Genomic DNA, 11,353 nt, shown 5'->3' on the forward strand with positions numbered 1-11,353 from the left:
GTATTATCTATTTTTACCACTATTTTACCTCTAAGGGTAACCCTTGGACTCTGTGCATGCTATTCCTTACTTTGAAATAGCACATACAGAGCCAACTTCCTACAGTCTGAATCACGTTTTGTGGCACCCTGGTGATCCAGAACACTTTGCGATCAGAAAGCACCAGCAAGATTTCACAGACCATGTCCCAGAAGGCCTGCATATAAAGACCAAATAAGCATCTTGTGTTGATCACCCTCAAGGATAGGCTGCAGAAGAGAACAAACATTTCCTGAATACCTCAATCCTTTTCGACTCCCTGTTCGATGGCCGGCACATCGTGTGGAACAAATTAGGATTTACCTTCCTGGTGGAAACTTGGACCACCCAACTTTCAGGATTAGGACCTTATGTAAGAAAATCAGGGTTGTCAGGCACCAGTCTGTGGTGTCTGGCCAGCTGCCTCTTCAATGGTGGGCAAGTACAAGATTTAGACCAAGTGCTCTTGAGAGTATCAGTTAGGACTTGTTTAAATCGTAGTAAGGGCTCAGAAGATGCTAGAGCAGGCTGTTGAACTTCAGTAAGTTCATTTGTTTTAACTTCACCAGAAGGTAGATGTAGATCCAGGACCTCAGCAGCACATCTAAAGACTACAATAAAGGAAGCATTCTCTTCAATTGGCAGCCCAACAGGGGAAATCAACCCTTTATCGGTAAAAGTATTAAGCCCACTGGTGTCCTGCAGATTCATGAAGAAATTGTCATCATAATGTGAACTTAAATCTTCCCTCATCATCTCTATTGTCATCTCCTGGTGGTGGCATACTTAGGAACTAAAAAGCCAGTGGAACAACTGAGGATGTCTCCACAGTAGAGGGAATATTTTATCTGTTTCAGGCTGTATGGGAACCAGGTGCCCTGGAGTAGAGTCAGAACATGACGCTGGTCAAGGTTGAGATGCATGCGGCTCAAGGTTGGACACTGGATATGGAAGAGAATCCTCCCTCCCCCCAGCACCAGTGTTATCAAGACTGGCACTGACAATAGAGGGAAAGGCCTTGGACGCAGAGTGGAAGTCAGCACCGAAGTCTGTGCAGAATCCAATGCATATTCCGTGGGCTCAGGCAGCACAGACGAAGGATCCACAGACAGTAACCACACTGAAGGTTCTTCTGGAACCTTTGGGCCCAAAGACACACCAGAGGGAGTAAGAAGAGTGGCAAATATATGCAGAATGGTCACTTCAAGAACTCGACCTACTGCGTTGGTGCTGATGATCAGGGGCACTCAGTGCATCAGGATCAGGCCCTCAAATGGAGATTGGGAGTGAGACTGAGTGGCAACTTGACACCCTCACAACTTCACCTTCAGACAAAGTGCGGGGTGGGGTAGAGCCCCAAATCGCCTTCCACTTCGATTTCGACTATGGCTTTCCTGATGACATCAGCTGTGAAGAACACCTGTTGTGGGATTGGCCTCAAGAATGGGAACCAGTCTTGACTTGGGAATGGGACTTGCTTGTTTTTTTTAAAGTTTGGGGATGTACAGCTTTGCTTGATGCCCCCAGAATGCCTTCAGTCCACAAGGACACATTCCTCACTTACGTTAGAGTTGTGTAACAAGCACAAACACCATAGGCACACCTCATGCGGGTCATTCACCAACATCTGTTTGTGACAAACACACCATGTTTTGAAACATGTTGTTTTTGGTGGGGACATATTTACCTTGCACATTGTAATCCAGTTTCAAAAGCTCAAATTGAAGAAAAGGGAAGCTTAGTTTAGGATTCACGTTCAGGGGCAAGGAAAGGAACCAACTGATGTCAGTGCAAAGGGGCAGGGTGCTTATTTGTGGCTCTGCTCCGTCACTTCCAAAGTGTGACAAGGCACACAATGAGCTGCACAGCACCACCTAGAGGCTTGCAGGCGCACTGCTATAAAAACGTTCGGCTCCAGTCTGGCACCTGGTGAATGTTTTAAAGGATACAAATCTGTGGTTAGAAGTATCCATCAAAAGAGGAATCATCTTCAAACAATTGAGCTTTAGTGATGATAAAGTGCGACACTGGGCACACTCGCTGATGAAGAATCTGATTTAGGAGTCAGGGATGACAGATTTGTTATCGCCACCATTGAAGCCTGTGGCAGCACCAGTGCAAAGACAGCCAACAAGGCCTGAAGAGATGTGGAGGGATGGCCTGGCACAGAGGGTAGAGCGGACAGACTGCTATTGGCCCCAGGGGAAGATGTGCCGGCAGAAGTACCACTGGTGGTCCAACAGCTCCACGGGGCCAGAAGACAAACCAGAGTGCCAGAGGCATGGTAAATATTTGTAGCATGGCCTCTTTGAAGGCCACTAACTGCTGTTGATTCTTTGATAGGACAGGGAACTCACTGCACCACGTCCCACAACATAGATCATGCATCTTCTGGGTCTTCTTTTAGCCATCTCCTTCGCCAGATGTTGGGTAGTGTGTCTGTTTAGGTTATATGTTAGATTCAAGCTAGATGCTGTATATAAGAGTTGAGTGCGCCTCTTTACCTTGGATTCTAACCAACTGCACAATGTTGTCTGACACAGTTTAAGCTCACTGCAACTTCAACAACTGCTGACGTGGACTGGGTGGTAATAGTGTGGCATGTCTGGCCTAAACAATAGCTATCCATTAGGCAAGGGTGACCCTTTTGAATTCCAGGGACAGAGGAGACACCCTCAATCCTACCATTGAAATACAGTTTCCACCTATGCCATGGCCTATCATCAATATTAATGAATTATCTCCTTGTCTGACCTCCCTGTCACAGTTATGAGCTAATGCTCCTCCCACCAGAACAATCAACAAGTAGATTAAACACAGGTTTCTCATTCTCTCCCCCCTCCCACGTCACCTATCACAGCTTCCCATATTAACTATAAATGTTGTAAACACCAACCTCACTTCCTGTTTTTTCCTTTCTGCTCCGGAACTCGTCAAGTACAGGAAGACAAACTTGTATATCTTTACATTTATATTATAGTTATGGTTAAGGAATTAGTCAAGGCAGAACCAGGTCAGTCTGGGGTGGACTCTGGTATGATGTGACATCACATACAGAATTCAGTTTGATTCCAATTTAATTTAGGACATTAATTTCAACCGTAAGGAGCGGATTAGGGACAGAAGCAGGGACAAGACATGTTTATATTGATTGGCAGGTAACTTGATTTTAATGGTTTATTCACCGCATCGCCATGCACTAACAGTATTAACGTCGTGATGAGACTCTGGGGCAGAAGGATTTGAATTTACAGGCTCTGAAGTTTTAGCGAGCTGTGACTGCACGGACATAACCTCACATAGCTGCCAAGGTTTCAGCTTGCTATGTGTGACATTTTCATAATTTAAGTGTAATTATGATGAGTGACATTTCAACGATTATCAGTGACACTTTCTTGCAAGCAAAATCAAGCGAAGACGACGAGGGAACCATATAAATCGACGTAATATATCGAGAATCCTATACCTTCCGGTTGTTTGCCAGCGCGCCCCTGTGGACCTTGATAAACACTACTTGAGCTTAGCTAGCAAAGTGATAAACTGGAACAAGAAGGTTTTACCGCACTTCAGGACTTGCGTGACGATCTCAGCCATTGCAGTAATGCGGGAATATGACCGCAAATGCGTTATACTAACGCGAGATGTATGACACTTGGTAGGGCTGTCATCATAGAAGGGTGAGTGTGGCGCGAGAAACTCTTCTATTGTACACAACCTGCCTGGCGTGACACAGGAGGGTGAGTGTGGTGTTCGGCGCACTGGATCCATATGCGTATAACTGCTGATGCATGCTCGTAGTGGCCAAATTGGATTAGGCTATTTGAATCGTAAGGATCAAATGGTACAGTCAAGTGTGCATTTTCCAAGTGGAGGGATTTAATGGTAAATTAATCATTGACAAACGTGGTGACAAGATCCTGGATAGACAGGAAGAACAAATACTTGCATGAAACATTAACCAGGTTTGGTCTTTTTTTTTTTTTTTTTGCATTCTTGTGTTTCCTATTTGTTTTTTGTATTGGTGAGTTGTCTGGGGTATTACTACATTGGCAACTTCTGACAAGTCTCAGCCACCAGCGTTTTTGACTGAAAAGGGAGAGACAATGCTTTCTTGGAAATAATGGAGGAAATTCTTTGACTCATACCTCATTGCCATAGGTGGAGAACGTTTCTCCATAGCTAGAAAGCAAGTAGTTTTCTTACATAACCTTTGTGTTTAGGGAAGAATTAACAGTGGTTGGAGGAGATGAAGACCCCAGAGACCACTATGAGATTTCCTTGATGATGCTAGAGAAGCATTTTGGTATCAGAATTAAATTATCCCTGAGAGACATATATTTCTTTATGAGGACTCTGGGAAAAACGGAGAATGTGGGGCATTACATAGCACCCTCAAGGACAGTCCCGTACATGTGACTTTGGAGAACTGACAGGCTCACTGGTTAGAGACCAATTATCGAGGTACACCAATGATCGGAGGATAGAAGGGAAGCTATTAGCTAAGGACCCTGACCTCAATGAAGCTTTGGCAAAAGTAGAAGCCATAGAGAACGCTTCGACCTGGGTTCGAGAATTCCGTGAAGACACATTAGTGTAATTAATGGGGCCAATCTGGTGTCAGGCAATAAAAATGGCATAACCACGAAGAATTCTATGTCCGGACTGGAGGCTCAGATTATGCTTTTCTCTTTCCTTTATTTCTATTCAGCAGCATTAACAAAATTATCCATCTTCAAAGACTACAAATCCCATAGCTCTTTGCAAAACAAAACAGAATAACCATAGAATCAGTCACATAAGTTTGGCAACCAGGAATAGCACTCCCTTTTTCTTCGCTGCTCAGCAGCCAGATAAGTACCTTTCCTCACTCTCTGATTTGTAATGACTGTTAATGTGATATTGTTTCTATTGACTGTTATATATTTTATGTGATATAATTTCTCTCTTCCTCCTCCCCCTCCCCCTCCCCCTCCTTCCTCCTTTTCCCTCTCCCTAGATCTGCATTTTTCCCTTGGAACATGCGTGTTGCACTTCTGAGGCTGGCAGAGGCGTGGCCTCCTCTGAATTCCCTACATTTCAGACATTCTTGTGCTGCTTGCAGGTTGTTGTTATTCCCATTTGAAGGTTGGTTGTCAATGGACGCGAGCCACCACATCCTGAACCCATTCCTAGTGCATTGTAGCCTCCAGGCAAGCGGTTTTCTCTGCAGTGATCGTTCTTTCTCGAATTTCTAGCCCACTGTATTTAGTGGACAGTCTATTTGTACACTTAACATTGACAAATCCAAATTATTTCTTAACACTTGAACACAGAGGCCAACAAAAATTGGCACTTTCAAATTTCTAGTGGTTGTTTTTCCACTTACTTACGGTGTCTGAATATCTTTTCTGCCTATGTGGTTACCCTTGTTTAAATATGGTTGGTAAGAATAATGATTTTTGGGAGTCCATGAGGGGGGAAAAAAAAATCCCCCCTATTCATGGGGGGTTGGTAGATGCATCCCTTGAGAGTGCAGTCTCAGCAACCTTACAACTCCTGAGTCAGAACATTTTGGAGATTGCCATCCGAAGCTTGGTATTACCCCCTTCTGGGAAAGGTTTGAGGCCTCCCCTCGCTGACACTCTATTGGAGGCTGGCTCTCTATATAGTGTGCAAAAACAATGTACACTGTCCAGAGTGTCCTGGCAACCACACCTTTGTATTCAGAGGCAACAATAAATCACCAAATGCTCTATTTTTGTGGTAGCTTCGTCCAGCAGTTAGGCTTATCCAAGAGATATGCTATGCATTTGTTGTACTCACAGTATGAATAAATGAGGACACACTCGAAAGAATAACTCAAGACCACTTTACAAAAATACTTCAGATTTGTATGAAATCTTTAAGACCAAGTTCATCAAAATCGGGTAAGTACTTTTTAAGTTATGATTTTTCAGTTTAGAAAACGTTCTTTTTCTATGCATAATTCCGTACCATAGGAATCAATGAGAGAAAACTTTAAAATTGCATATAAAATCAGGCAGTGCTCCCACAAGTGTCACCTTTTGTTTCCAGGTCAAGGTCGTTAAGATGTCCTGTGGGCCAGCTGGAGAAGTTCGGACAGCTCCCGGTTCCGGCAGGAGCAGCGGCTAAAGGTCTTGGAGCTGGTGTCCAACAGGGAATGGGGACCACTTGGAAATGCACTGCAGAGGGACTCAGAGGTAAGTCTGGTGGGTTCCCTTGGAGGGTGGAGGTTGCAAGGGGTTATGGACCCCTAGAGCACACCTGGTTCTCCGATGCAGGGGCCAGAGAGGCTGGGTGCAGAGCTGATAGGTCAGCCAAGGGTTGCAGGGGGGGTGGTAGGGGATGGAGGGGGGGGCTTGGAGGTTTGCTGGTCAGTAGGGCCACTTGGGGATGGGGGGGGGGGTTTGGGGGTCCTGAAGTCCCTTGACTGGTGCTTGCTCTTGTTCCTTGAAGAGTCCAGAATGGACTTTTCTTCAGGGTGTCCGACTTTGGGGGTGCAGTACCCTTGGCTACTGCACGGTTCAGCCACTGGAGGTCGCAGTGCCACCAAACTTGGCACACTTGCAGGGTTTATCCTCCGGGTCCGTCGGGGGAGAAATCTGGTCCAGCTGCTGTGTCCAGTTCATTGGTCAGTGACCGGTCAGTGAAATTAACTTCACTGAGTCTTGCCTGCTGGGTGCTGGGAGTGATACCTTCACTCTGGAGGGAAGTTCTTGGCAACCTCTGGGGTTTTCTTAGAGTCCATCCGATGCCCAGTCGACCCCTCAGCGGCGATTGTCGAGTCCTGGGTGCAGCAGGCAGGGTTTGGAGCCTTTTTCTTTGTTCAGCAGGTCTTCTGTTCTCGTACCTTGGGTCCTCTTTGTCACTGGCCTTCTTGTGTCCTTCGACTCTGATCTGCTGGTCTAGGGATGCCCACTAAATACTGCATTTAGTGGGCGTTTAGGGGAGTACCTGATAGTGGCCAATGGGCCACTTCCCGTAGGGCTGCTACACCCACTATGTGACCTCTTCCTGTGGGAAGGGGTCACATCTCTGACCCCGATAGACTATTTCCCTGCCATCCAAGAGGTAAGAAAATGAAATGGCGAGTCACCTTGTCTGCCACACCTGAGAGGTGGTGCAGGCTGCGGGTGGCCACTCCTCCTAGTCTTTGTGCATTTTCCTGCTGTTTCTCCTGCCAAAAGTGGGGGTTTGAAATGGAGGTGGCAATCTGCTGCTAGTAGCAGGGATGGGGGTCGAGTTTCAAGGGCGGCAAGCCCTTTGAAGTTCACTGGCTGGGCAGTGCACATTCCTGGGGAAGGAGGTGTAACACCTCTGCCCAGGAAAGGCTTCGTTTTCTGGTCCTAGAGAGCATAGGCTCTCTCCCCAGGGATCAAGACTCCTATTTGGAGGAGGCAGGCTGGTTTGAACGTGCCAGGATGGTGCAGATTTTGCTGGGACACCTCTAAGGTGGCCCCTGGGTACATTGTGTAATAAATCCAACACTGATACCAGTGAGGATTTATTACTCATGTAGCTGGGAAACTCGTAATGACCAGTGTACATGCTATGGCTCCCCTGTACTCTTACTATGCCTTAAGGTTTTGTAAAGACACAGTAGGGGCATGTTTGTCATGCAACTATATGTCCTTACACACATTATAGTGCACCCTGCCTTCAGGCTGTAAGGCCTGCCAGAGGGGGGACTTACCTATAGTGCATTCGGTGTTAGTGGACAGGGCACTCCTGGTGAGGGCCACGTTGAGTATGCAGCTTTTAAATACACCTTGTCATGCACTTGCAATGGCAGTCTGCATGAGGCTGGTGTGGGGCTTCTCAGAGTGGCACAATTGGTGCTGCAGCTCTGAGGGCGTTATTTTTAGGACCCATGCCCTGGGTACCAGGGGGTAAAATTTCCTAGGGACTTACAGGGGTGACTGAAGTGCCAATACATAGTACAGTTTTGGGGAACGATATCTGGCCATGGAACCCTGTTTAGCCCTGGGAACCTATTTAGCAGGGGCCCAGGGCACTTTCAATTTTGAAACCACATCATTTTCCAAGCAAAAAGTGGGGGCCTAACCATGCAAAAAGAGGGCTCTCTCTCACACACTCAGGTGCTCCGAAGGGCAAAAACAAGGCCTGACCAGACACCAATGTCAGGACAGCAGTTTCACCTTCAGAAGCCTCTGAGAGACTTTGCAAGGCCTTCATGAAAAGGCGACCCAACACTCAGGAGGCGCAAAACGATGCCCAGCCTGAACTTACTCCCACGGATGATTCCTGTTCATATCATGGAACAGATGATAATGACTGTGGAGGATCGGACTCAGGAGACGAACTGGGCCAGAGCTTACTATGGTGACTGGAAGGCGGTGCCAAGAGAATCAGATTGGATGACAAAGGCGACCAGGGCTCTGCGGGGGTGCCAGGCATGCTCAACCCAGAAGACATTTGTCACCTCCTTTCAGCAGACTGGGTCCCTGCTACAAAGATGGCACATGCATGGCCAGTCATATATGGAAACCAATGGACCAGGAAATATGGGGATGTTTGAGGGCGGAATGCCCTAGACCTTCCCTAGCCAATAAAGTATCATGTATACCGGCGATTGATCCTAAAATGGCAACATTCATCGCTAAGTTTATAACAGACCCTAAGAAAGGTCTAGATTGCACCTGGCATGTCTGCCAGGATAAGGTACTGGATATCCTGGGACCACTTACTAAAATCCTGGATATGGCAGAGGATACCACCTTATTGATCCTACCATTCTCCCAGGTAGGGCAAAACGGGCCCTGTGTTATTTTTGGGCAACACAAACTGTGCCTTATCAACAGAATGCAGGTGCTCCTTGTTGATTAACATTGAGCTCGGCTAGATGAACTAGCCATCACAGAAGCAGGTCCAGTAACAAATAGGGGACTCTTTGGGAAACCCTTTACTAAAGAGCTTTCACGCTTTGTGAGTACCTTTTCCTCCCTGTATAAGGCACAACAATCAATCAAGAAGGTTTTTAACTAGCAACTTTTTGGAGGGTCCGGTGAAGGGGCGCTCCTCCAGCCCTTCCAAACCTCACAAGCTGCAGACAAATCAATCCATCCAGTTGCCAGATCAGAAAAGGTTTTGAGAGTTCTACCCCTCCAGAGAACATGGCAGAGGCTGTGGAAATAAAGGAGCCTTCCGAGGGGTCAGTTACACACCAGGCGATACCACCGGTAAGCAATACCCCTTTTTTACCTCTGGGTGGGACTGGGTGGTGGGGGGGTGGGGGTGCAGGGCGGGGATGCAGGGCGGTAGACAGGCTACAATGGTTCAGTCAAAAGTGAGCATCCTTTACAGGAGACGCGTGGGTGCTTCAGACTACGGCTTCCACATAGGCCCCTCATCAATACTCCTGCCCTTTTTTTTTTCTTTTTCCTCAGGAAGGGATACTGTGGTGGACCAAGAGCTTTCTGAACTCCTGCAGAAGGGCGGGGTTTTGCGAGCAATATTTTCTTTGTGGAAAAGAAAGACAAGGTTTACAGAACAACAATAAATCTGAAGGATTTCAACAGGTGGTACTATACCACCATGTCAAGAAGGAAGGGATTCACCTCCTCAGTATCCTTGTGCCAAATGATTGGTTGGTGAGGTTCGGTCTAAAGGATGCTTATCTCACCATTCCAATTTTTCTAACTCACAGAAGACTCGAACAATGCCCTTCTTGGGATTCAAAATCACTACAGTGTGGCAGTCCCTTCGATTGTCACAGAGGAAAACGCTGTTAATATGCAGAAAGCTACACAGGATGTAAGAGAAAGAAAAAAGTTCTCTTCGACATCTGGCCTGGATTCTAGGCCTCCTGTCCACGTCCATCAAATGACCTTTCCCAAAACCTTGCACTATTGTGCACTTCAACGACTAAAAGCACAACACCTAAGGAAGGGCCTGACACATGCTTAGGAGATATCTATTTGCCTGTCAGCTTGGACGGACCTTCACTGGTGGTTAGACCACATGCATGCCTGGAACGGCAGGGCCATCTTCGGTTTAATTCCAGATCTGCTGACAGAATCCGAAGCCAGCCGTCTGGGTTGGGGCCCTCACTGTGGTGATATTACCACAGGAGGACAGCGGTCAGAACAAGAGGAGGACTTTCACATGAATTACCTAAAACTCATTGCGGGATCCTTTGTAATTCAGAAGCCTAGCAGCCAACAAAGTGCCCTGCCCTGCTCTTTCTGTTTGAAGACGGACAACATCTCCACAGTTCCCAATATCAACTGTCTGGGAGGGCACCGGTCCAAAGTACTGGCGGAGTGGGCCAAAGAATTTTTGAACTACTGTCTGGAACACAAACGGTCGGTGACAGGGGGATATTTACTGGGGAGATTTAACCAGATCATAGATTGGCAATCCCAACACCTGAATGATTACAGTGCTTGGCAACTTGATCCCGCCCTGTTCCAGAGGATTATGAATCGGTGGAGCCCATGCCAGGTGGACCTGTTTGCGTCCAGCTCAACTTACAAGTTTTTTCAGCTGGTGGCCACACCCTCTAGCGGAGACAACCAATGCTTTTCTCCAAGATTAGACTCAGTTCCGGGGATATGCAATCCTTCCCACCTTTCCCAATGATTGCCAGGCTCATGGAACTGGTCAGACGACAGAAAGCTGAAGTGATCTTGGTGACACCGCTATGCAAGTCGGAAGCCCGTTTGTGACGGGACTAGGATCCCATGAGGTTGTAGGAAAGAAAATATGCATTACAGAGTTGGAGGAGGAAGGATTGGCATACCATACTATCAATGCATGCAAATTGGCAGTCTCTGCAGGTAATTATTCCCCTCCATGACATTCGATAAGGGAACAGACTCTTGTTTGTCATCTTCTGAAGGTTATCTGGTTATATGTTCTGCCTGAACTGAGATACTCATCACTTTGGGATGTAAATGTAGTATTATGCATGCTCCAATCCTGGCAGGACAATCAATATCTGTCCAGTAAAGAACTAACAGGTAAGTTAGCTCATCAATAGGTCTCATTTCTTGCCAGAGACTGTCGGATGTTTGTGCCTTAGACACTACAGCACCTATGCTTACTCCGGCCGTAGTGGCATTTACTCTGTCTAGATGCACCAAGTCCAATACCAGGGTGGTTCACTACCCTTCTTTTCCTGATCATCCCAAATGGAGTGTGGTTTGTTGCCTGAGAGCATTTGAGGCTATGACAGAAGAATATCATCTGGCTCTGCTTTTTATTTCACTCAAGAAACCCTTTAAACCGGTTTCGACCATGGGCCGATGGGCGAGATGGGTTCTTCAGGAAGCAGAAATTGCTACCTTCTCTTTTGGTGCAGACTCTATGAGGT

The sequence above is a fragment of the Pleurodeles waltl genome, chromosome 8 (genome assembly GCF_031143425.1).
Source record: "Pleurodeles waltl isolate 20211129_DDA chromosome 8, aPleWal1.hap1.20221129, whole genome shotgun sequence".
In the NCBI taxonomy this organism is placed as follows: domain Eukaryota; kingdom Metazoa; phylum Chordata; class Amphibia; order Caudata; family Salamandridae; genus Pleurodeles; species Pleurodeles waltl.